This window comes from Panthera onca, chromosome B1 (assembly GCF_046562875.1).
Source record: "Panthera onca isolate mPanOnc1 chromosome B1, mPanOnc1 haplotype 2, whole genome shotgun sequence".
In the NCBI taxonomy this organism is placed as follows: domain Eukaryota; kingdom Metazoa; phylum Chordata; class Mammalia; order Carnivora; family Felidae; genus Panthera; species Panthera onca.
This window is the reverse complement of record NC_138342.1, coordinates 156,566,970-156,593,616: the sequence shown is the minus strand read 5'-3', so window position 1 is coordinate 156,593,616 and position 26,647 is coordinate 156,566,970. Positions and strand designations below refer to the sequence as shown.

The window sequence follows — 26,647 nt, the reverse complement described above, 5'->3', positions numbered from 1 at the left end:
CATGATTGTTGGTGCTTTGTTGGTGGAGAAGGAAAAGCGATACAAGGTTTCACAAGCAAGCAAGTCACAGCCTTAAAAATTGAGAATCTGTGGCACATCCCTGAGGTGCTTGGCAACTTCTGTTCAGTCCACCTCCAGAATTCCAGAGTTGCCCGGCAGGTCTGTATTCAAGCAATCGTCACACAGGTCAAAAGGGAAGGGAAGGCCACCTGCTTGTCCTACACCAGTGTTCACTGCTGTCATCTTTCCAATAACTATTTTTACTTGTCATCTTTTTCATGAAGAAGACACTTTAACCAATATATTTCTAAATGAAACAAGAAAGCCTTTTCAAAATATTTATACTTCATGTTTCTGTTGTGCCGTGAAGAAATGACAGTCTCAGATAAAGATTACAAACTGATCTCCTGAAGGCTGGCTGTAGCTTTTTAGTCATGCTTTGCCTGGTCATCACGGGCTTTTTCTTTTTATAACATTGAATTATTTTGACACAGCAAGCGCACGCATGAGCAGGGGAGAGGCAGAGAGAGAGGGGGAGAGAGAGGATCCCAAGTAGACTTGACGGTGTCAGCCCACAGCCTGCCATGGGGCTCGATCCTCTGAACCAAGAGATCATAACCTGAACCAGAATCAAGAGTCGGAGGCTTAACCGACTGAGTCACCCAGGTGCCCCCACCATGGGCTTTTTACACATCGTGCTGACATCTTGAAATTTCACATAAAAATCCAGATTTCTAGCATCTCCTGAAAAGTCTCAAAGTCCCTGGACTCACTCTTTTTTTTTTTTTTTTTTTTTTTTTTTTTTTTTTTTATTTTTGGGACAGAGAGAGACAGAGCATGAACGGGGGATGGGCAGAGAGAGAGGGAGACACAGAATCGGAAACAGGCTCCAGGCTCCGAGCCATCAGCCCAGAGCCTGACGCGGGGCTCGAACTCACGGACCGCGAGATCGTGACCTGGCTGAAGTCGGACGCTTAACCGACTGCGCCACCCAGGCGCCCCCCTGGACTCACTCTTGAAGGCCACAGTCATTGAGGCTGAATAGGATTTTCTCTCACAGATGTGGCGTGAGCTCTCCAATGTGCCACATTTCCCGTATGGCCTAGGACAAAGCCTGTCAACTTCCCAGTCCCTGAGGCATCTGACTCTGCCTCCCGTGCTAAGTGATGGCATCTCTGTAGCAATCAATACGCAAGATGATTGGAAAGTATTCTGAGAGAAACAAATGATATCACAGTATGAAGACTAAAGGAAGTTTTAGAGCAAAGAAGCAGCAGAAGTCAGCAAAACTCCAGCAAGGACCAAATGTCAGGAGACCTGTCATTAAAAGATCTACACCCTAGTCTCAGCTCTGCTGCTTAGCCAAGAGAGACTCCAACCCTAGCAAAGAATGTCTCTGTGCTTCTGAGTCCCCATCTGTGGCCCAAAGGAAGGAAGCAAACTGATGTCCTAGAATCTCATGGCTCTAACACTAGGGTCAGTAATGTGCAGCCAGCCCTCAAGTCAAATCTAGAGTGCTCCCGGGGTGCCTGGGTGGCTCAGTTGGTAGGTCGTCCAACTTTGGCTCAGGTCAGGATCTCGTAGTTCGGGAGTTCGAGCCCGCATCGGGCTCTGTGCTGACAGCTCAGAGCCTAGAGCCTGCTTGGGATTCTGTGTCTCCCTCTCTCTCTCTCTCTGCCCCTCCCCCGCTGAAGCTCTGTCTGTCTCTCTCTCTCTCTCAAAAATAAACATTAAAAAAAAAAAAAAATCTAGCCAGCTCCCTGTTTTTGCATGGCCCCCTCACTAAGAATGGTTTTTGTGGTTTCCCATGGTTAAGAGAAAAAAAAAATCAAATGAAAAATTATATTTCATGGCCCAGGAAAAGTACATGAAATCCTAATTTCAGCAGCCACAAATGAAGTGGTGTTGGAACCCTGCCACGCTCGTTCATTCACAGACTGTCTACGGCTGCTTCCACGGTACAACGGCGGAGCTGAACAGCTGGAACAGAGTCTGCGGCCCGCCAAGCCTGAGATATTTACTATCTGGCTCTTTACGGGAAAAGTTTGCTGACCCTGGTCTAAGGTATCATGCTTAGCTGCTCCACTGACACATAAAACTCTACCATTCTTTCTAAAAGAATGTGAAGGCTCCAAGCGATCATGTCAGTAGCAGGGTCTTTGAAGCACGACCCAAGCATTTACATAGGCCTTTTTCCCACTGGGAATGATAATAGCAGCAGCTATCACTTAGTGAACACACACCTTGTTCCAAGCATTTCACAAGGTGTTATCTCCAGGCAGGTTTCATCACCCCTCCTTTCAAAGCTTGGGAAACCTAAGGTCAAATAGTCAATGAATGGCTGAGAGAAAATTCAAACTTTAGTCGGCCTGACTCCATAGCCCAGTTCGTTACAATATAATTGCCACTGTTCATGTAGCAAATGCCCCTCCCCAGGGACACAAGGCCTGAAGATAAATTGGGAGGAATAGCAGACTCTACTGGAACCAAAATCTCTTTTCTCATCAACTCCATCTCACCCCTATTTCTAAAATCTCTACATAGAATAGATTCCCCTGACTTAATTTCCCCTTAAGTCTCTTTTTTTTTTTTTTTTTTTTCCATCAAAAACATTGCCATAGGGATGCCTGGGTGGCTCAGTCAATTAAGCGTCCTTGATTTTGGCTCAGGTCATGATCTCACAGTTCGCGGGTTCAAGCCCCGAGTCAGGCTCTGCACTGACAGTGCAGAACCTGCCTGGGATTCTCTCTCTCCCTCTCTCTCTCCCTCTGCCCCTCCACCGTGTATGCTCGCTCTCAAATAAATAAACATTAAAAAAGAAACAAACAAAAAAAAAACATTGCCATAGAAGCTGAGGGTACCCAATGTTCTTTGATGTGATGATAAGATGCCTGGTCCTCATGAACCCAAAACTCCATCTGCCAATGATGTGCTCAGCCGTGGGTGTTCACCATTTCACATTAACACAGACTCGAAACCACCTCCTTTACTGCACGCTGCCATTCTTGATGGCCGTTCACCTTCATCCTGGCATACTTTTTTCACTTTAGTTGAATCAGATGTTCCAGAATGGAGAGACACTCATGAAGCAGTATACACTCGTGCCTTGAAGCAAAACTAAACCACAAACAGAGGAAGGGGGAAAGCGGAAAGAGAGAGGAGGCAGAGCAGTGGTGAAGGGTGGCTGACGGGAGTGAAAAGAGATGAGAACAGGCATCCCATGCTAGGGAGGCAGAGAGATGGGTGGGTAGAGGGAAGAAGGAAAAGAAGAAGGATGGCCAGTAGAAGAGACGTAAAGAAGAAAGAGCATGAGACGTATGAGGAAGCAAAAGGAGAGGAAGCAAAAGGAGAAGAAGTAAAAGAGTCGATTGTTTTTCCCAGAGGAGAAAGCAAAAATCCAACCACCCTATTTCCCTAATCTTTTTCCTACCTGGATCCCTCTGCAACAGTTCCAATTTGAATCCAAATAATGTCTGAGATTTGGGATTCACTAGTAAACTAGCTCTGATTCCCTAATCCCAGCACCGGATGTTTGGGGGTGTTGGGATTTGGAGTTAATTAATTCAGCCACCTGTAACATTCATTCAGATGTTGCTACCTTTTCATCTTTGTGCAAAGTTATTTGCAGATGCTGACTAACTGCTTTCCCCACCCCTTCCTTCCACAGCCCTGAAGAGCTGTGTCCCAGCCTTCCCAGGCAACCTCTAGCCCCAAGCTCCTGTAGTTCCAAGTGCAGACCTTGAACGTCACGTAGAGATCCCAGAGAGAATTTATAGTTTTCTATGCTCCTTAAACTATGAGTGTGACCTCTTTATTGTGTGGGCTTCATATCGATCTCGCTATGGAAAATACAGAGGAAAACCTATAGTAGGTAAAAAGGGTGCGATTTTAGTTTCCCAAGCATAAGTGCTCATTGCTTTATGAGATAAAGCAGATTCAAAAGAATTCCACAAAGAGAATTTGGGGCCAGCCTGACAACTCTCCCTCAGCTTGCCTTCATACAGGTGTAGAGGCCTACTATTCAAAACGGTGACCTCACTGGGTGTTTCCTCAGACTTTTGCTGTCATACCCAAATAAAGCGTTTATAGATACCCTGCAAACAGTGATTGTAGCCATTAGAGTTTAAAAGTACTAAACTCCTTACCACTGAGTATTAACTGAAAGCTTTAAGAGGAGCAACAGAGACAGAAGTTTGTCTGAAGGACATCAGTTAAAGTCATTCCCCCAGAATATTTGCTTAGCACATGCTGCCACCTGCTTTGCCCAGGCTAAGATATGGGAGTCTTTGCGACCAGGCAAAACATCAAGTGCTCTGCTGTTTTGATACCACTTGGTAGCCCCCTTCTCCCTAGACCCCTTATGGTGCATGTCCTCTACCTACTTTACAGAGAATTGAAAATAAACTTGTGGAATAATTGGAATTAAAACCCTTGTCCCTGACTTCAAAAAGGACTTCCCATTGTTTTTCCACTATATCACATTCCTCCTACTTTTAGAAATAAAATAATTTCTTCCGAGAACACAGTTCCCCTCTACTTTGTAAGGTAGATGTTTGTCCGACCAACAAGCAAATTTAAGAAACGCGCTATCTCTCCATCTTTGAAAAACAAGGCTGTATGTAAACAATCTAATCAAACATAGAATTTGTAATATCCGTTGGAAATTGAAGGACATTAAAAATGGTGGCTTCTGGGGCGCCTGGGTGGCGCAGTCGGTTGAGCGTCCGACTTCAGCCAGGTCACGATCTCGCGGTCCGTGAGTTCGAGCCCCGCGTCAGGCTCTGGGCTGATGGCTCGGAGCCTGGAGCCTGTTTCCGATTCTGTGTCTCCCTCTCTCTCTGCCCCTCCCCCGTTCATGCTCTGTCTCTCTCTGTCCCAAGAATAAATAAAAAACGTTGAAAAAAAAAAAATTAAAAAAAAAAAAATGGTGGCTTCTAATAAGCATGCTGGGATTGTCATCTGCATGGCAAAGGATCTCTAGGGAGAAGGGAAAAGATTGGTCAAGCACAATTATCTTGTATAACAGTTAAAATTTTTAACCACTCCAATATGTTGATGGTGAGATTTAATCTTAGTGTAAAGATACCTTTGTGAACCATTGGGATTTATCATGCACACAAAGCAATTTAGACATGCATGGTTCTTGCCTTTAAGGATCTTTCTAAAATGGAATCCCTCTCCATGGATACTCATTTGTATTGGTGGAATTTCTTGCTAAGAAAACAAAATGTCTTTCAAAATCCCAGGTTGTTATCAACTTGTCATATTGGAAAGATAATACAATTTCAGCTGAATATTCCCTCTCCAGTCAAACGTTAATGAGATAATGAGCTCAGTTTAATTTCCTGGTAAGGACACCATTTTCAAATCACTAAGTCCCCAGACAATTCTGGCATTTCTCACCACCTTCATTCTTGGAGCCTTCATTTTTGCTGCCCTTCATTTACAAAGAAACCGTACACGATGCAGTTTCCAATTTTTAGCACAACCTTTCCCCAGTTTGAATTTCATCTTAGCCTATATTTTATTTGCCTATCTGGTCCCACTGCCCATCGCCTTCATTAAAAGAGAGAGACAGACACATAGGCTGAAGGACACAACCAGCGGAATTGGTGTCTTTTGCAAGATGGAAATCATGGCAGGTCCAGAAACTGATACCCAATTCCAATTCACTGGTATGAAAAAACACTTCAGCTCTTACACCCTCACAGGTAGAATGAATTGTGTACTGGCCACATATGGAGGCATCGCTTTGATGGTCTTGTACTTCAAGTTAAGGTCTAAAAAAACACCAGCTGTGAAAGCAACATAAACAGATTTTAAAGTGTACCTCGTCTGTTAAGTTCCCATGCCTGGAGAAGCTAATGTCAACACATCATGTGGTACTCAATTTGTACAATAAATTATGAAACTGGAAAGAAAAAAAATAGAGAGAGAGACAGACAGACAGACAGAGACTGGAATGGAGAAGACATTGCACTAGCGACTAAGAACACATACTAATAGACTAAGAGCCTATTCTTAGAGTGTGTAGCCCAGTGTAGATAACTGGCTGACCCACCTAAGTATTCTGTGCTGGGAAAAGGGGTGTAGCCTTGTGGGAACGCCATGGAGTATTTATTCCTGCTTGGAGGAATCAGAAAAGGCTTCTTAGAGGAGATACTTTTCAACTGAGCCTTCAAGGATGAGTAAGAATATCCAAGGTGAAGAAAAGAAGATACGGATACTCCCTAAATGCTTGAAATACACCAGGGACTTTGGAGGTATGACAGGAAAGTGAAAGTGGATGAGTATATTGTGACCCGATGGGGGACTTGAATCCTATGTGAAGACATTGTACTTCATCCTGTGATCTAAAAAAGTCTACCATGGGGGCGCCTGGGTGGCTCAGTCACTTAAGCATCCAACTCTTGGATTTCAGCTCATGTCATGATCTCACAGTTCATGAGCTCAAGCCCCGCTTTGGGCTCTGGGCTGACAGTATGGAGCCTGCTTGGAATTCTCTCTCTCTCTCTCTCTCTCTCTCTCTCTCTCTCTCTTTTTTTTTTCCTTCTTCTTCTTCTTCTTCTTCCTCTCCCTCTCTGCTCCCCTCTCTCAGCCTCTCCGCCACTTGTGCTCTGTCTCCCTCAAAATAAATAAACTTAAAAAAAATTTTTTTTCTAACTTACCATAGATTTTTTCAGCAAGGAAACAACAGCTTCAAAACTGGAAATCATGGTTAAAGTAGAAGTCAGAGAAACTTGTCAAGGGAAATTTCAAAGACAAAATAGGAGGGGAGGAGACCCTAAACCAGGATATTGGGAGTGGACAGGAGAGAAAAGGGGAGGTAGGACACCCTCCTGCTTCCTAGTATCACAAGCAGATCTCCTATGACATTTCTGTTATCATATCCTCCACACTTTAAACGTTTATCCGTTTCCCATCCCTCATGCACACTTCTGCTGAGAGCTAAAAACAAGGTTCTCTGCATTCATTTGAATCTCTTTTTATGTTTTGAAAATGAAGACTGGCAGATAATAATATCTCATCAGCTCAATTCCCAAAACACCAGCTGGTGGCCTCTTCGGGGTGACCTGGAACAAGCCACAGAGAGCGTGGTTGACTGTGCTTGCTGCTGATTAAGGCTAACTCCAGGTTCCACAGGCTGCGACAGCCAGCTGGGACACTGTTACCTTCCAGCAGATACTCCACGTCGATCTTCATTTGCACTGAAGGCACAGGCTCACACCTTTCATCAGAATAATGAGCAAAGACGCCCACAATAACGAAATTGGATTCTTTGTGTGATGGCGTCTCTCCCCAGTCTTTCCATCTGTACCAGTTCTCCATTCTCTCTATCATGTCAGAAGGGGCTCAGTGACATGAATGCCTTCCTTCCTGATGATGTCTCCCAATCCAGGTTTGGAGTTAGTTTTCTGAATTTGCTACTGTAATGTCTTCAGGATATTTCAGGGCAGGGGTCTCCAAGCAATATAATGGAATTTATTGACAGAGCTCAGTGTCTCCAAGTCACCTGTCTTCTCAGTGGTTCCTGGGGGGTTTCTCTAGAGAGGTAAGCACAGCTTGATAAAGAAACCACTCCTGCTCTGCCCTTTTACACCCCAAGATGTTAACTAATTTTTTTGTCACAGCTTTCCGGAGCTATAATTCACATACCATAAAATTCATCTTTTGAAAGTATACAATTCAGTGGTCATTAGTACATTCAGAGTCATGCAACCATTATCACCATTTAATTTTAGAACATTCTCATCACCCTACAAAGAAAGTCCATACTCACAGCAGTTACTCTCCATTTCTCCCTCCTGCAAGCCCCTGGGAACCATTAATCTGCTTTCTTTGCGCTTACATATTCTGGACATTTCATATAAATGGAATCACACAATATGTGGCCATAATGTTTTCAAAGTTCATCCATGTTATAGCATATGTTGGTATTTCATTCCCTTTTATTGATAAATAATATTCCATTTTATGGATACACACATATTATGTACCCATTCATTTGACATGCATTTGGATTGTTTCCACTTTTTGGCTACTATGAATAGTGTGCTATGAACATCTGTGTACAAGTTTTTGCATGGACATATGCCTTTGGCATATGCCTACAAATAGAATTGCCAGTTCACGTGGTAACTCTCCGTTTAACATTTTGAAACACTGTCAAACTATTTTCCAAAGTGGCTGCACCATTGTGCATTCTCACCAGCAATATATGAGGGCTCCAATTTCTGCACACCTTCACCAACACTTGCTCTTATCCGCCACCTGTATTCTAGCCATGCCACTGAGTGTGAAGTGGTATCTCATTATAGGTTTGATCATATTCCTCTAATGACTAAAGACATTGAGCACCCTTTTAAGTGCTTGTTGGCCATTTGTATACCTTCTCTGGAGAAATATCCATGCAAATCCTTTGCCCACTGTATTTCATTGAAGTATAGTTAACACACAATGTTACATTAGTTTCAGGTGTACAACATAGTGATTGGACAACGCTACACGTTATGCTCTGCTCTCCACAAGTATAGCTACCATCTGTCACCATACAACGCTATTGCAATACCAAGGACTATATTCCCAATGCTGTGCCTTTTATTCCCATGACTGGAAGATTATATCTCCCACTCCCCTTCCCTATTTTGCCTATCCCCACCCCTCCCCTGCAGCAACCATCAGTTTCTTCTCTGTATTTGTGGGTCTGTTTCTGCTTTTAGTAGTTTGGGGTTTTTTGTTCATTTGTTTTGGTTTTTAGATTCCACATATGAATGAAATCATAATGGTATTTGTCTTTCTCTGTCTGACTTATTCCACTTAGTCTGACACCCTCTAGGTCCAATGATATTGTCACAAATGGCAAGGTCTCATTCTAAAAATAGCTGAGAAATACCCCATTGTGCATTTATACCACATCTTCTTTATCCATTCATCTCTTGATGACTGTTTCCCTATCTTGGCGATTATAAATAATGCTGCAATAATCATAGGCTTATGTACCTTTTTAGATTAGTATTTCCATTTGGGGGGAGAGTGGTAAATACTGGATGGTGTAAGTACTGGATCATATGGCATTTCTATATTTAATTTTTTGATGAATCTCCATACTGTTCTCCTTCTTTACCCATTTTTAATTGTTCTTTGGTTTTTATTGTTGAGTAGTAAGAACTCTTTATATATTCTAGATACAAATTCCTTATCAGGTATATAATTTGCAGATATTTTCTCCCATTCTATGATTCTCCTTTTCCTTTTTTTCTTTTCATTTTTCTAAATTTTTTTTTAATTTTTTTTTTAATGTTTATTCATTTTTTAGAGACAGGAAGAGACAGAGTGCAGGTGGGGGAGGGTCAGGAGAGAGGGAGACACAGAATCTGAAGCAGGCTCCAGGCTCTGATCTGTCAGCACAGAGCCCAACGCAGGGCTTGAACTCACAGACCGTGAGATCATGACCTGAGCCAAAGTTGGACACTTAACCAACTGAGCCACCCAGGTGCGCCTCATTTTTTTAAATTTTTTAAGCACAAAACTTTTTAATTTTGATGAAGACCAATGTATCTATTTTCATTGTTGTTGCTAGTGCTTTTAGTCCTATGTCTGAGAAAACAGAGCCTAATCCAAGGTTACAAAGGTTTCCCGTTATATTTTCTTCTAAGAGTTTTACAATTTTAGATTCCTTTGGAGTTTACGGTGTGAGGTGGAGACCAGGACCTTAACAATGACTACACAATTTATTTTCCTTTGTCCCTTCCCTGTGGCCCCAATACACACACACACACACACACACACACACACACACTCACACACACACCCCTCCTTCTCTGAAAGGCCACATCCCTCAGTTGAAATCTCAGTTCCAATTCTGCAAAACTAGAATATTCTGGACCTGTTTCTTCAGGTACAAAAGGAGAGTAAATATACCTGCCATGTAGGATTGCCAGAAGATAAAGTGCAAAGGACCTTTCTACAGCTTCCATTAAACACTTCACTGCAGTTCCTCCTAAGAGAAACTTTGAGAGACTATTGTTCTAAACCAGCAGTCATCAAGCTTTAGTTTACATCACACTCATCTGGCAAGCTTGTTAATACCCAGATTGCTGATCTCCACCTACTACTTTCTTATGCAGAAGTTCTGGGGTGGAGCTTGAAAATCGGCATTTTTTAAACTTTTTTTAAACGTTTATTTATTTTTGAGGCAGAGAAAGACAGAGCATGAACAGGGGAGGGTCAGAGAGAGGGGGACACAGAATCTGAAGTAGGCTCCAGGCTCTGAGCTGTCAGCACAAAGCACGACACGGGGCTCGAACTCATGGACCATGAGATCCTGACCTGAACTGAAGTTGGATGCTTAACTGACTGAGCCACCCAACCACCCCCCAAAATTGGCATTTTTAACAAGGTCCCAAGTGATGCTGATGCTACAGGTCCAGGGACCAGAGGGAGCTTTGAAAATCATTAGGAATATAAAATGAATGTGTGGTGGAGAAGAGACCACTCCAGAGCAGAAGGAGAGCAAGTGCCCCAGACTAGAAGGACTCTCCTTTGATGAACTACAAGAACCAGTGGAAAAATTACAACTCACCATGTGAATTTGAATCCTATGTCTTATGTCTCTTCTGATGAAAGGCACCAGGAGATAAACTCTATATATGCATCATTGGTCCCAGTGCTAATTAACCCACACTTTAAGGTGACTATCCAACCAAGGGTCTCCCTTCTCCCTTACCTGGTCTAACCTGTACTTGCCCAAATCTCCTCTTTGAAATCTTATCTCACCTCCAAGCCCCTGTCATTGCTCCCATTTCTGACACTCCAATCTTGGTGTTTATTCTTGATCTCCTTGGTGTCTGAAACGTTTCCATTTCTTGTGGATTTGAACTTGTTTCATCCCTCCAGCTCCAAGCGTCCCATGCCTCCTCAGTGTGGAAACCTTTCGATTGCAATGGTAAAATGTTCATGATATGTTAAAAAGCAGATGGCTTGATCATATGTCTGATACGATGCTGTATTATAAAAATAAGTGTATCTATACATAGAGATAGGTCTAAAATGTATACATCAGAAATTCAGGGTATTGTCACTTAGGATGATTTTATATTTAGGAGTGTTTTTTGCATTTTTTTAGTTGTTTAATAAAGATAATTAACTACCTTAATGAGCACCTAAACATTAAAGCAACGGACAATCCAGACGAAAATGGCAAAGGACTTCAGTAATTCACTGAAAAGATAACACAAGTGACCTTAAACATATGGAAGTATACTCACTTCATTCATCCTAAGAAAGTGGCATTAAAAAAAATTCCAAAATTTGAGAACATACTCTAATATCAAAAGTTTGGGGAAACATATTTTGATACCATGGTAAAGGCCGTATATATTTGCTCAGTCACTCTGGAGGGCAACTGGCAGGAACCATCAAAATGACACACGCATTTACCCTTTGACTCAGCAACCTTGTTTCTGGGAATTGCTCCTAGATGTATCTGCATATGTACTGAAGGGTTTATGTATAATTTTTTTCCAGAATTGTCTATAATAACAAGTTGGAATAACCCAGGGGTCCTTCAAGGGGGGCTGTTTAAGTAATTTGTGGCACATTCATATAACACTATGTAGTAGATCATAGAATAAAGAAGCTCTCTCTACATTTTTACGGGAAGACTTTTTTGTGACAAAAACCAGGTCTAGAAGACTGTATATGGTATGCTACCTTTTGTATAAAATGTGAGGTATTGGGGAGATAAAAATATATGTTTATATTTGCAGCAGATGGAAACTAGGTAATGGGGGCATGAACAGAATACAGATTATTCAACATACACTTATGTTGTTTTGATTTATGTTCCATCTGCATGTGTCACTCAATTGCTTGTATACATTATATATATGTAGAGAGAGAGAGAGAGGAAGGAATTGGTTCACTGGAGGCTATGGAGGCTATATATGGAGGCTAAATGCCTTGATCTGCCATCAGTAAGCTGGAGACCCACAAAAGCCAATGGCATAAATTCCAATCTAAATCCTAAGGCTGTAGGGGCACCTGGGTGGCCCAGTTGGTTGAGCCTCCAACTTCAGCTCAGGTCATGATCTTGCAGTTCATGAGTTCAAGCCCCTCATCGGGCTCTGTGCTGACAGCTTAGAGCCTGGAGCCTGCTTTAGATTCTGTTTCTCCCTCTCTCTCTGCCCCTTTCTCTCTCTCTCTCTCTCTCTGTATCTGTCTCTGTCTGTCTCTCTCTCTCTCTCTCTCAGAGCCTGGCGCCTGCTTCGGATTCTGTGTCTCCCTCTCTCTCTGCCCCTCCCCCACTCATGCTCTGTCCCCCCCCCTCTCAAAAACAAATAAACATTAAAAAAAATTTTTTAAACAATAATGTTGAGTTTAAAAAATCATGTCACCAAAAAATACATCAGGTTACAAATTATATTACAGTATAGTAATATCTCTTTTTTTATTTAAAAAAAATTTTTTAATGTTTATTAAAACTTCTGCACTGCAAAGGAAACCATCAACAAAACTAAAAGGCAATCGACAGAATGGGAGAAGATATTTGCAAATGACATATTGGACAAAAGGCTAGTATCCAAAATACATAAAGAACTCACCAAACTCCACACCCGAAAAACAAATAATCCAGTGAAGAAATGGGCAGAAGACATGAACAGACACTTCTCCAAAGAAGACATCCAGATGGCCAACAGGCACATGAAAAGATGCTCAACGTCATTCCTCATGAGGGAAATACAAATCAAAACCACACTGAGATATCACCTCGCACCAGCCAGAGTGGCTAAAATGAACAAATCAGGAGACTATAGATGCTGGAGAAGATGTGGAGAAATGGGAAATCTCTTGCACTGTTGGTGGGAATGCAAACTGGTACAGCTGCTCTGGAAAACAGCATGGAGATTCCTCAAAAAATTAAAAATAGACCTACCCTATGACCCAGCAATAGCACTGCTAGGAATTTACCCAAGGGATACAGGAGTACTGATGCATAGGGGCACTTGTACCCCAATGTTTATAGCAGCACTCTCAACAATAGCCAAATTATGGAAAGAGCCTAAATGTCCATCAACTGATGAATGGATAAATTGTGGTTTATATACACAATGGAGTACTACGTGGCAATGAGAAAGAATGAAATATGGCCCTTTGTAGCAACGTGGATGGAACTGGAGAGTGTTATGCTAAGTGAAATAAGCCATACAGAGAAAGACAGATACGATATCTTTTCACTCTTATGTGAATCCTGAGAAACTTAACAGAAACCCATGGGGAAGGGAAAGGGGAAAAAAAAAAAACAGGTTAGAGTGGGAGAGAGCCAAAGCATAAGAGACTCTTAAAAACTGAGAATAAACTGAGGGTTGATGGGGGGTGGGAGGGAGGGGAAAGTGGGTGATGGGCATTGAGGAGAGCACATGTTGGGATGAGTACTGGGTGTTGGATGGAAACCAATTTGACAATAAATTTCATATTAAAAAATTTTTTAATGTTTATTTATTTTTAAGACAGACAGATCATGAGCAGAGGAGGGTAGAGAGAGAGAGGGAGACACAGAATCCGAAGCAGGCTCCAGGCTCTGAGCTGTCAACACAGAGCCCGACGCAGGGCTCGAACTCACGAGCTGTGAGATCATGACCTGAGCTGAAGTCGGACACCCAACCGACTGAGCCACCCAGGCACCCCAATCATATCTCTATTTTTAAAGATAAACAGGTATTTTTCTGTGAATAGAGAGATTGTAAGAATACAAAATAACAAATTACTAAAAATTAACTACTCTTATCTCTGGGTAGTGGGATTGTGGGAAAGGCTTATTGTGTCCTTCTTGTTTATCTACATTTTCTAAATAACATATAAAGAATATGTCTTAAAGAAAATAAAAGATTTTTTAAAATAGAAGAATGTTTCAACTCCTCAATTATTTCAGGGTTTTAAAATCTGTGCCTGTATTTGTTGTCAACCTTCAGATTTTACCAAATGCATCCACCCACAAATATTTTTAAGGAATTAGCTGTCATGAAATAAGATGTTCTCAGGAGGTTAGTCAAGTAGATATCCCCCAAAATACATGGAATAAACCAAGAAAGAAGATGTCTTCTGGTCCAGGCAGCACTAACTCTAACCCAGGAGAGGAATGAAGGGAAGCAGGAAGCAGGAGACAGGGAGGGAGCAAGACAAGGTTGGCTCCGGGAGAGCAAAATCTGATGTGTGGCCCATGGGGATCAGGGGTTGGGGGCTGGGTGTCATTGAGAAATGCGTTACAATCTTTAGGATTTGAAAGTTTGTAAAAATAGGACCTGAACTCAATAACTGTGGAAATGATGGTTACAGAACAGATTGTGGATGCTATAAACATTGACATAGTAAAAATAGGAGTAAGGGTGTGGGGAGGGAAGGGGAGAGTGGGGAGAGCTATTCAGGTGCTAATTTTCTCCATCTTCATAGCAAGGAATCACTCAATACTGTCAAAAATGGAAGCACAGAATTATAAAATACACACAAGGATTTCCATTTCTTAATTTTTTCCTAGTCTTTTCTCATAACCTTAGAAAGATCTTTTAAAAACTAAACACTCTGGAGGTAGGGAAACATTTATGTGAGTTCAGCACTTCCCATAAATTCACTTGTTTCTTTTTTTTTCTGTTGACTTAATATAAAACCAAAGTTAATACACTGTGCCAAAAGCAACTTATTGATCTGATTTTATTTGATGATCTTACTCCTCTCTATCTGCACATACAGTGGACATGAACAGAAAGATGAATTTAATGTTACTATTAAAAATATCTGGGTGGTGGAATTGTGCTATAAGAACTCTCTTTTCTATACCTGTATAATTTTGCAGAAAATCTTCATCAAAGGTAGAAAATGTAGATATACTCAATCGATTTTTTCATTGTGGGTCAGCTTAACATAGAGTATTTGCTGAATAGTGCTTACCTAGGTAGAAGGGAAGGGTTGAGTAATGTCACCTCCACATTAAAAAATCTTTTTTTTTTTTTCATTGCAGTGAGTTTGAGATATTAAGCCTTCTTCCTAGCATGGTGCCTTTGGTCAATAGGTACAGAGTAACGAGGCTCCCAAAAGATATGGAGAGCACCAATAGAGGTCCCTTGTCCTGTACGGTTTCAAGATTGAAAACAGCCCCTTGATATTGACAGCCTTGTGGAATTTGATGGCTGATTATATTATGAATTGGAAATTGGTTTAAAAGATGGGCAATCAGGAGTGAGAAAAAAATAAGTACTCACAGAGTGGCAAGGAATAAAGCTTATTAAAGAAATCGAACATTTGAAAATATCTTAAATGTCAGTGTAAATGAGTCCATCACATTAATCAGTATCATGGCAAGAAAATCTATTGTGTTACTGGAACCCAGTATGAAAATTATCCTTTTATTTTTCTACTTACAAGAAGTTCAGCTCTTAAGCTAACAACAAAGATGATGATCTTCTTTCTAAAGTCTCCTAAAGAGAAAAACTTTCCATAAATCTCTTGACAAACTATGGCAAAATTTCTAAATTCTGAAGATCAGGGATTTTTATTAGATCAGAATTTTCTCCTCTATGCCAGCAATTTCCTTTAATCATTTTTGCAAAAGCGCTCTTTTCCACATACCCAAACACCCAAACACTCAACACAGTAAGTAGCATCAACCAGTGAATGGCTATTTAGCAAGCTCACTTTCTAACTTATCAACTCAATGGAAACTTGTAGGAGGCTGCAAGAGCAAATTTGGTATGTGCCTATTAGCCCCAAATCTACCAGATGCATATCAGGTGTTGGAATTCCAAAACAGGAACCCAAACAGGGCATTCCCCAAAGTGTTTGCTTGAAAACCACGCATCCAAGTCACTGACTTAAGCATTGCTACTTAAGTTTCTTAAGCGTTCAATATTCCTATGTAAAATCATCCTCTATCCCTAACCTCCTAGAACAGCATATGGAAGAATATTGAGTATGAGTTGAAAAATTCTGTGAATGGCTTATGTGTTTGATAAATACCAGGCTCTAAACAATTAATCAGTAAACACCATGGAATCACCACAATGGAAATAGCCCTACGTTTGGGAGGCATGTCGCCCCGGATCCTAATTTCCCCTCTGCCCGTAAGTGTTCTGTGAGCCAAATGGCTTCACTTTTCTGAGACTGCACTTTCACATTTGTAAAAAATAAGCCCTTAATGTGCCTTCTAAGTCGAACTTATAAATTCTGATCCAACTAAACCAGGCCAGTAAAGCACAAGATGACATTTCTGGTAGGAAGGAAGTCTGTCCTAGTGAGGACACTGGGACAAGTAGATCCAGGGAGAGAGCAAGTCAGTGCCACTGTTGTTGAGTGGGCTTGTCAAGGAGGAGGAGCAGGACACTGAGTACTTTCAACAGTCACACATGCCACAGCAGGAAACCACGTAGAATGTGAAGCATCCCAATGAAAGGAAGAGCCCAGATTAATACTTGTGGTTCACGTAAGCACCCAGAACAAATATTCTCCTGTAAAACAGTCACCTCAGAATTGGAAGACTGCTCTTCGTTTATTCATCTAAAGAGGACTCTATCTTCTTAAGAATAGGTTATAGAATCCTTTTGAGGCTATGGTCCTGCCCCCTGTGCTCTCTGATGGAAGTGAGGTGAGGCGAAGCAGGCACTGAATCCAAGTTTCAGTGAAATCCAGAACCACAGGAGTAATTTTTTAATTGTCCTTGTTTACTTGAAAATAATGGGATAATTTAAAGCAGGCATTTTACCACCCTATATCCACCATACCCACATGTTCCTCACCTCTTCCCATAAACCCACACACACATTTACAGGTATACACACACTCTGACATGCACACTGTGAAAGTGGATAAAAGAAACCTTATTTTAAATGGGGTCCGGAACCCAGAAAGGGAAGCTCTCATACACTACCACTCTTTGTCAGTTGCAGAGCCAATGGGAAGAGTCCTACTTTACTTCCTTGTCCAGCAACAAGTTCAGCCAATAAGAAAATACCACAACTCAGCCAATAAGAAACCATCACCAGCCAGGGCTCTGGCTCTCCTCCAATGGACTTCCCTTCAAAGTCTTTCCTCCTAACTTCCTCCTCTTTTCTATAAAGTAACAATCCTCTTTTGTGATCTCCAGACGAGCTATGGTTTGCCATAGCTTGCATGTCCCTAACTGCAAGCCCTCTGCTATTCCCCAATAAACCCGCGTTCATAACTGGCTGTTATACTTTAAGGTGGACAACACACACAATCTCCTCTCTTCTGTATCTCTTAAAAATGCATATCTACCTTCTGTCTCTCTCTCTATAGATATATAGATATAGATATAGATATAGATATAGATATAGATATAGATATAGATAGATATCAGATTCCATCGTATACCTCCAGGAAAATCCATTGACTTTCAGACAACCAGTGCTCTCCCGTGTGCTGTTGTCATCAAGTCAGCTGAAGAATAGAGAGTGGACATGGAAATATTACAATAGAATGATCCAGACTACCCAGTTAACAATGGTTACTCTGCTCACCAGCATCTCCAACCGAGAAACACATGTAGGAATTTGTTAGCCAGTGACAAAGAGCACACTCGTGCACCAGCTGGAGTACCATGAACAGAACTCTGGCACTCAACTGCCAAATGTCTATCGGGACGAGGTAGCAAATGAGCTACACTAGTAGAAAATTTTCAGAAAGAAAACTGCATTTCCATTCCTATCTTAAAACTTATGACTTACTGAGTTTCAAAGTATCCACAGTCTATACTAGATCTATTTTCAAAACTCCAAAGATAAAATAGCTCAGAGTCAAAGAAGTGAGAGTGACTTTATTAAACTTCATATTCGCCTGAGGAACTCCTTCTTTCATTGTGTTTATTATTTATTTATACCTGGCTTCATTCTGGAAAAGAATTCACTACTGAAAGGGGAAAATTACACAGAACCAGCCAATCTCATATCACATGATACTATCCCCCTGCCTCTGGTTCTTTAGGCTGATCATAATGAGCATCGCAAACAGTAAGACAGTGGACAGTAAGCCACACGCACCTAAGAGTTGCCTCATTTTTGCTCTAACCTCTCCTTCAATTACTTGGATCTACAAAATCCAGATGTCCTTGATCGTCACAAGATTCAGAACATGACTTCTTCCAGATCTCAGCATCTCATGATTCTTCAGCTAGAAAGTTCCACCTAACTCTCCCACCACAGAAGCCAACAACTAACAGGGCCTTTTGGCTTCTGCCCCTTTGAGCCACTCCACTCACCCAGAGAAGAGAAGAGAATGTTGAGGCCAAAACTGGACATGTTAGATTCATCTCCAAAATTCAGCCCCTCTCCCTCTCTCTCTCTCTGACTTTGGCCCAGACCCAGGCTTCAGTTTCCTTACCTGCAAAATGAAGATTATAATATCTACTCTACCTGTACCCAAGTTTGTTATATTGATCAAATCTACTAAAATGATGAAAGTGAATTTACTTTAAAACATTAAAAGATAAAACAAATGTAAATAAATAAAATAACCCCAAAACTTGAACTTGATTTTAGTTAATTCTAAATTTGTAACACTGCATAACAGAAAAAAATAACTTCTGTTGGGGAAAAAAATCTGAGTTTCAATCCTTGTTCTGTTACTAAATTGCTATGTAATTTTGGATAAGTTCCTTGACCTCTCTGAACCTCAATGTCGTCATCTGTAGTCTTAATCAATGCTCTTGTCTTTGCAAGTAACAGAAGCCATCTTTGATTCGAGGAAAGGGAGGTGCGAAGTAAAAGAACACCAGGCTGTTTTACGGAATCCAAAGACAGGAAGTGCAGTCAGCCTCGGGAACAAAGACGACCAAGAAATACAAAGTCCTCAGGAATCCAGGCATTCTGTCACTTCATCTCTTTCTGACCTCATGCGTTACAAGTTATGATGTCTGTGTCTCTTTACAGACTGGTTTTGTTTTTTTTTTTTTTTAATGAGATTTCTACAAGTCGAAATTCTAACCTCAGACTTTAGTTACATAGTATAAAATTGTTCTCCAGAATTTTGTAATCATTTTGTAATCCATTTTGTAATCAAATTGTGTACTATTTCTCAATGCCATTACCAATCCCACATTCTGTTATTCTTTTAAATAGTTGTCATTCTCACAAGTGAAAATCGGTGTCTCAGTCTAATCTCCATTCCTCTTGTTACTGATTAAATCGAGAATCTTTACCTCTCTTTCTTTTTTTTTTAATTTTATTTATTTTTTGAGATGTAATCGGCATATAACATTATCTTAGTTTCAGGTGTACAACATAGTGAGTCGATATTTGTGTATAGTGCGAAATGATCACAACAAGCCTAGTTAACATCCATCACCCCACATAGTTTCAAATATATTTCCTCTTGTAATGAGAACTTTTAAGATCTATTCTCTTAGCAACTTTCAAATATACAAATAGTATTATTTGCTATAGTTAACATGCCGTCCAGACTGACTTTCCCAACGTCTCCACACAGATGGCATAAAATGGCTGCCACCACTCCAAACAACCGGCATCCCGTGTATTAGTCTCAGGAAAGAACAGTTGATAGGCTGAGCTTGGGTCCACAATCTACCCCTGGTCTACTCAGCCAAGGTCAGGAGACAGGTGTCAGAGTAAAACATGGCATTGGAGCCTTGCCACTATGAGAAGTGATTTTCAGAGATGAAGGCCATGGGTTCAAGGAAGCTTAGAAACTTGTCTGGGATGACCAAAGCCTTTGCTGTGACTATACCACGACCCAGCTTCTCCCTCTACCTGATGCCTGCTCCCTTCCTTGCTCCACGGGCGTTAAATCCAGGAACTCCCCTAACAAACTTCCCACATGCCAGTCTCCATCTCAGAGCCTGCTCCCTAGAGAATCTACTTGCACCACCTCGGTACCACACCTGTAACAGAGAGATGCAATTTATAGAGTGGTAATGACTGTCACAGGATGCATATAGAAGGCATTCGGTGCACGTTAGTTTCTTTTACTCCTCTCGGATTTTCCAGGGGACAATTTATAGCAAACCTGCTACTAAACTCTCCAGGACCAGGGCCCTTGTTTGTGTGACTCAGATTTGAGGTCATAAATTAAGACCAAGCCCAGAATCAGCTTCTCTCCACCAGATGGCAAGAGCCAAGCCGAGCATCAGCAGCTGGGCCAAAAATAGGAGCCAGGAGATGTCTGCCAGCAATCTTGGGCCCTATTCTTCTGCTTCCTCCAGGACCACGTCCACTATCCCACCAGGCCTCTGGAACACACACAATGTTTTTGGAAGGTTAATCAGCAACAGTCCACCCAGGGCCCACCATGTGCCAGACTCACATCTTAGGTAGACGAGGAGGTCGGCATTTAGAAAAAGCCAATCAGCAACCCAAGACGCAGTGATGATGGTTAAGTGTCCAAGACTAGAACAGACCATAAATAAAAGAATTTAGAAAAGGCCAAGTCACGTCCTACTGAGAAGGCAAAGAAGAGTTTCATGGGAAGCTACCACCTGGGGCTTGAATAGAATGGATTAATGAATTCAGAGCTTTTGATAGGCAGAAACGACGGAGAGCATCCCCGAAGAAGGCACTTATGCCTGAAGAAAAGGAGAGCATCCGGGCTGCCTGATTGTTCAATTCCATGTGCTTGAAACTCATGAAGCGCAATATAGATCTGAGGCCCCTAAGCTTGTTGAGGCTGGAGCCCAGGACTAAGCATATCTGAGGAAAAGTGAAAGGTGTGTGGTGCTTATGATTTAAATAATCGAATGGCCTCAGACTCAGAGGAACAAAGGTGAGAGGACGAGATGCAGGAGGCCTCCAGACCACACTTGGTTCTTCTTTACGGAGGACCGTGTAGCCGGCCATCAGAATTTGGCTTCTGCAATCTAGAACCAGAGGAGGCCGCATCATTTCCTTCAAGCATCTTAAGAAATAGAGAAGGTGTACTTGCCTCCTGGGCCTTAGGGAACTCACTCAAAGATCAAAACCAGAGAAGACTGGCTCAGAAGACTAGATGAAGGTTCTGAGCACTACAGTGGGCTGGATGCTGAGCTAAATGCTCCGGAGACAAGGCAGGACAGCATTAATATTCACAACAACCACGGTGCGCCCGGGTGGCTCAGACAGTTGAGCAACCGACTCTTGATTTTGGCTTAGGTCATGATCTCACTGTTCATGGGTTCAAGCCCTGCACTGGGCTCTGAGCTGACAGTGCAGAAGCTACTCGGGATTCTCTCTCTTGGCCCCTCCCCCACCCCACCCCACCCCCTGTCAAAATAAATAAATTTTAAAAAATACATACATATTCATAACAACCTGATGAAGAAGGTGCACATTATTCCCATTTGCAGATGGGAAAATCAAGGCACAGTAAGTGTCATGTAACTTTCTCATGATCCAAAAGCTCAAACCTGCACAGTCTACCTCCAAGGCCCATGCTTACACCTCTTCTTCCCACTTCAAGGTGAGAGCAGTGTGTCCTAAGGCCCTACAATTAGGCCTAACATCTGTGACATTCTTGAATGGCCCTCGGCATGTTGTAGTCCCCACTGTGCTCCCGTGGACGAAGCCTAGCCAAAGGACTCTCTTTATGGTGGGCACCTGCTTAGCCCAGGTTAGCAAGTGTCAGTCCCCTGCCAGCCCACAGTACTACTGCAACAAGCCAATCACTTCCTTCTATGGTCACTCCGACCTCTTGACACTACAAAGGTTGCCGCCCACAGTCCCTGGATGTGGCCCTGCATGGTGTCCGTCTCCTTGGGGCAAGGAGCGTATGTGACTAATCAGCTGCTGTTGAGCTCATCTGGCCAATGTCAGGTTTCATGTATTTGGCCATACCCTGGGGTGGGATCCCTCCCTCACCAATGGGGTCCATAGGAAGCAATTAAAACACGCCAAGCCAAAAGCGAGAGGCAATGGCCAGTGAAATGGGGCAAGAACAAAGGTGCGAACAATACAGAAGACCAAATAATGGCCAGGCATGATTTAGAAGTCTGTGTATTTATGGGTGGGGGCAGGGAGGAGCATAGAAGCAGATGCATTAGCTCCATCAGCTTGGTGAAGCTGGGATAAAGAAAAACATTCAAGTGAGGCAGGAATGAGTAATTGACGATCATAACTGTGATTATAAGGCATAATTACAATTAGCTGCACAAGAGTGTTAATCATGAAAATAATTACATGTCAGCTTTCCTCCTAAAGAAGAGAGAATGTAATTAAGTGGCCCAAAGGGGGCGAAGAAAGCACGCCTCCGGGTGATAGAGGTATGGGGTGAAGACCTGATGTTTTGAGGGGTAAACTTTTCTCAGTGTTTCAAATGAATCAGTGAATTTCCTCCATCAAAATATAGGGAAATAGCTAAGAACAAAGGATGGCTTGAGATTTTTCTTCCAAACAAAGCAAACCTAAACTCAAGGAAGAGCAATGTAGAGATTGAGAGTCAGGGAGACTTGGGGCGCCTGGGTGGCTCAGTCGGTTAAGCGTCCAACTTCAGCTCAGGTCATGATCTCACAGTTTGTGGGTTCGAACCCTGCATCCAGCTCTGTGCTGACAGCTCAGAGCCTGGAGCCTGCTTCGGGTTCTGTGTCTCCCTCTCTCTCTGTCCCTCCCCTGCTCTCTCTCTGTCTCTCTCTGTCTCTCAAAAATGAATAAAAATGTTAATAATTGAAAACAAAAGAGTCAGGCAGACTTGAATTCAACTTTTTTTTTTAATTTTGCTAGTTACCAGCTCCATGATATGACACAAACTATAGTATTTTTCTCCAAGTATTAGTTCCCTCAATAGCAAAATAATCATCCTACATGCCTCTCTGACTTGTGAGGAAATGAAGCATGTAAAGGTCTTAAGTCAGTGCCTTACACACAGTGAGAGCTCAGTAGATGTCTGCTGTTGTTATCCAACAGAGAAAGAGGAAAAAAGCCAAGAAGGATGGGAGTGTCTGTACTAGAGAGATGCTAGCCGAAGGTACTGCCCAATTCCCAGGGGCCATGAAGGGAGTAAGTGACCAGCCAGAGCACAGGTATCTCTGGCTGCAAGAAGCAAGCAGGTAAGAGACCACCGGCAACTAGAAGGTGGTCCAAATTCTCCAAAAGGACCAACCAGAGTAGCCGAGGAGAGGAAGCTTCCACGTTAGATATCTGCCAAGCTTAGAGAACTTGAAGCCAGCTTCCAACAGTGCCCGTTAAATAAAATTCTGCTCCCCTGGTCCCTCCACCTGCCCTCTCGTCTCGAACCCAGAGGGGTCAGATACAACCGGTAGGCAGACAGAAGCAGGAAATGGAAGAGAAGCGGACCACACACCTCTCTTCCTTTGCTGCAGGCCTCCTGCCCGAACCCGGCTGGGAAACGTCTCCACTGGGAGGCAGAGTGGACTTACTGGTTACTACCAGGCAGTACACATTCTACTTTCTGAAATCAGGCTGTTTGTTATTGCAAGTCATTGTTGGGGTTTACACTACCCAAGAGTTACCAGCAAAGTCGGAGTTGTGATCTGGTGGCAGGAAAACCAGCTGTCATGGGTAGGTCTAAAGGGAGGAGGAGAAGGGGCCCCGCTTTACGGTGGATTCCCATGAATCTCCATCATTCAAAGGACCACATACACAGGCCATACAGAGGCACGTGTAGAATCCTCTGTCTGTACAAGATCGTGTTCTAGACTCCATTTGTGGCAAACCCCACTATATCTAGCTTACATCCAGCATTCTCTTCTGCCTTGCAAAACAACACCCACAGCAACATGTACACGACAGCTCCAGCCACCACCACCGCCAACAGTGACAAAGGCCAAGCACAACAAAGCTAAACCCAGTCTGTTTGGAGCATTTGCTCAAGCCATGCCGGGTCCCTGAGGATGCCCAACAGTGACGAGGGGGTCTAACCTGACAGTGGTCCTTAAGAGGGTCCCTTTTCAGTGGCATGCTCCCAGCCTGTCCTGCGGGTAGTGGCTTCATTTGAATTTGTCCGCCTCCCTGCTCTTTGAGCGGAGGCCTTGAGGCGAGGTCAGCGGGCCACAGCTCATCAGTCAGTAAGGCAGGCCCTCTCCCCGCCTCAGGCTCCCAGGGGACGAATGCCATGAATCACAGAAATGTCATCCCCTGGGAGCCAGGGTGGCAAGGTCCTGTAATTTATCTCACATGAAATGAGCTGGATTATTTGAATAGGCTGGAAGAAAGCAGTCCATTAATTCTCAGAGCTAGCTCTTGGCTCCTGAGGGTTTTATTCTGTGCCCACACAACTGACACCCTGCCTCTGTCTCCTTTCCTGTACCCTGTTGACATGCAGAGGGCTCACCGTGCACTCCCCCAATGGCTTGATGCTAAAACAAGGCATAAGGCCCCACTTCGTGTAGGGAGAAGCGAGAGGGACACTTAGACTTTTAGTGCTTGTGAGTATCCCCCATGTTCTTTCCATTCCTACACTCCCAGCCAACTCCCACCTCCTGTTAAGATCATTTCACTTGGCACCAAAAGCATAATCCATAAAAGGAAAAACTGACAAATTGAACCTCATTAAAATTAAAAACTTTTACTCAGGGGGGAATAAAAGCCCAGAAGGAGGATGACAAGATAAGCTACAGAGGAGGAAAAAATGTGCAAAGTACATATCCAACAAAGGCCTCATATAAAAAACTCTCAAAACTCAACAATAACAAATAATCCTACCAGAAAAAATGGGCATAGTGCATAAATAGACAGCAAAGGATATATAGATGCAAATATGTACATGAAAACATGTTCAATATCACTAGCCATTAGGGAAATACAAATTAAACCGCAATAATGTATCACTACAAAGCTATCAGAACTGTTAAAATGAAAAATAACGATAATACCAAATGCTGCTAAAGATGCAGAGAAATGGGATCACTCATACAATGCTGGTGGGACTATAAAATGGCTCAACCACTCTGGAAAAAAATTGGCAGCTTCTTATAGGCTAAGCATTACTTAACTCTATGACCTAACATTGTACTCTTGAGCATTTATCCCAAAGAAATGAAAACTTATATTAAAAAAAAAAAAACAACCTATACATGAATGTTCATAGAAGCTTCATTTAGAGCAGTCAAAAACTGGAAACAACCAAAATGTTCTTCAACAGCTAAATAGTTAAACAGTGGCATATCTTCAGCATGGAAATACTACATGGCAATAAGAAGGAAAGAGCTATTCATATGTGTAATAATTTCAATGGGTCTCAAGGGCATTATGCTGAGTGAAAGGAAATCAATCTCAAAAGGCTAAATACTACATGATTGAATTCACTAGCAGCCTTAAAATGACAATATTATAAAGGAGTGGTTGCCATGGGTTAGGGAGGATGCATGGGAAGGGCATGGATGTGGCTATTAGATGTAGCTCAGGGGGTTCTGGTGGTGATGGCACAATTTCATATCTTTTTTTCTAAATGTTTTTTTATTTTTGAGAGAGGGAGAGACAGGGTGCGAGGATGGGAGGGGCGGAGAGAGAGGGAGACACAGAATCCGAAGAAGGCTCCGGGCTCTCAGCTGTCAGCACAGAGTCCTAAGCGGGGTTCAAACTCACGAACCATGGGATCATGACCTGAGCTGAAGTTGGGACGCTTAACAGACTGAGCCACCCAGGTGCCCCGGTACAATTTTATATCTTGATCACAGTGGTGGTTAGACAAATGTAACACATGTGACAAAATTGTATACGTAAAACTTTACATGCATACATACACAAATGAGTATATGTATGCAAAACTAGTGAAACTGGCATAAGCTTTGTGAACTGCACCAATGTCAATTTCCTGGTTGTGACTTTATACTATTATTTTAGCTACGCAAGATGGAACCATTAGGGGAAAATGGATCTTCCCTGTAGATCTTCTTTTCTTTTCTTTTGTTGCAACTTCATATGAATCTATAATGATTTATAAAAAAGTTTTTAAGAAACTGTAAATTCTTATTTTTCAAAAGATCATTTCATTTCTAATCATGTGAAAGACAGTTTCCAAGATAAGTCCATTTGGATTTGTTTGTTATTTTGAAGTTACAATTTGGATTCAGTTACAGAACTTCCTTCCCTGGAAACTAATCTTATTCTTTCTCTGTCTTTGAGCATCCTGGTCTCCTGGGGTAAATTATATGGAGAAGGGCCTTGTAAACCAGGAGGTAAACATTATTAATATTATTAGTTGGTTCTTCTTTGTGCAGTGTTTAAAGGATGAGCAGCCTTATCCTGTAAGAAGACACAAAAAGGCTGTGTTGAGTCACAGAGAATGAAATTATAGTTAATATACATGTAAAGTCGGCTTTCTTTCCAAAAGGAGAGAGCCTCTCCCCACCATGGCAGGCCCAGCATCAGAAAAGAAGCAAAAACATATAAAAAGAGCTATTTAGATGGGGCTAGTCCTACAGTTTATCTTCACACGTTCAAACCCCTGTTCTACCACATTCCAGCTTTGCAATAGTGGGCATGTTATGTAACATCTCTGTGCCTTTGTCTCATGATCTTTTTTTTTTTTTAATAATTTATTGTCAAGTTACCTCACATAGAGTGTAGGCTTGGCTTCAGGAGCAGAGTCCTGTGATTCATCACTTCCATACAACACCCAGTGCTCATCCCAACAAGTGCCCCCCTCAATGCCCATCACCCATTTTCCCTGCCCCTCCAACCTCTCACTCCTATCAACCTTC

General features: G+C 42.2%; 1 long non-coding RNA gene and 1 pseudogene across 1 annotated transcript in view; one reads left to right on the top strand and one right to left on the bottom strand.

The window, feature by feature from the left end:
- Positions 1-26,647, bottom strand: part of LOC132691844 (uncharacterized) — a 126,200-nt gene that overhangs the window by 60,846 nt on the left and 38,707 nt on the right. The window contains exon 2 of the long non-coding RNA XR_009616026.2: positions 10,777-10,930. This is a non-coding gene — a long non-coding RNA (uncharacterized LOC132691844). The remainder of the gene's footprint in view (positions 1-10,776; positions 10,931-26,647) is intronic.
- On the top strand, positions 5,590-5,919 carry LOC132691843 (ATP synthase F(0) complex subunit k, mitochondrial pseudogene; annotated as a pseudogene).